Source organism: Phalaenopsis equestris, unplaced genomic scaffold (assembly GCF_001263595.1).
Source record: "Phalaenopsis equestris unplaced genomic scaffold, ASM126359v1 Scaffold000150, whole genome shotgun sequence".
NCBI lineage: Eukaryota > Viridiplantae > Streptophyta > Magnoliopsida > Asparagales > Orchidaceae > Phalaenopsis > Phalaenopsis equestris.
Window position 1 is genome coordinate 421,224 of NW_018164592.1, and position 894 is coordinate 422,117.

Consider the following 894-nt stretch of genomic DNA (forward strand, 5'->3'; position numbering starts at 1 on the left):
AAATAGAGCAAACTTCATTAGCAATAAAATAACTCCTTAAAACCTAGAACTGTATTCAAACATCCTTCGTTAAAAAAATCTACCTGTCGATGCCCTTCTGCCGCATCTAAACTCTGCTCCACCTCATTATTCTCGGAAATATTCTGAGATTTCGTCTCATTGTTATGATTCTCAGAAGTATTTTGAGATTCCACCAACATTTCTTCGTCGAAATTTTTTTCCATCGAACCAGCTCCAGCGAACATGAGCGAAAAAATGAGAATATACCAGATACCAATACCCTAAAGCAGACAAAATGTCACTTTCTTCTGTTGGCGGGAATCGAAAATGACAAAAAAGCGCTTTTTTTTGTTTTGGGCGGGATCGGGTCGGGTCGGAATACATGAAAAAACTTATTTTTAAGCTGTAAAGCCACGTGGAATCGCATTCCACGTGGCAAATTTTTATTCGGTACCGCATGTAAGGCTTCATGCGGTGCACGTACCGAATAAAAATTCCTAAAAATGAGGGGGGCTGACTTGTAATTTTGTAATAACTGTAACATATTTCTATAAATAAGGCGTCCATGTCATGAATTAAAGATATGTCATGAATTAAAGGTAGACTATCTTTTAATGCTCCTTTACTCACTCTGTCTCTCTCTCTTATAGAACACTACATACTTTGAGCTTTTTTCTGCATATTTTTGGATTCAACATTAGTATTTATTAAAAAGGAAATAAATTATTATTTGGACTATTTATGGTTGTCATGATAAAATAGGAAGTATTTTGGAAAAAAAATTAGGTTAAAATTGTTTTACAAAATGGTAAGAATTGAATGATATGCATAAAATTATACATATATTTTATTGGTTCCTTTTGACCGCAGGCGTCACAAGATAGCTATTTAAAT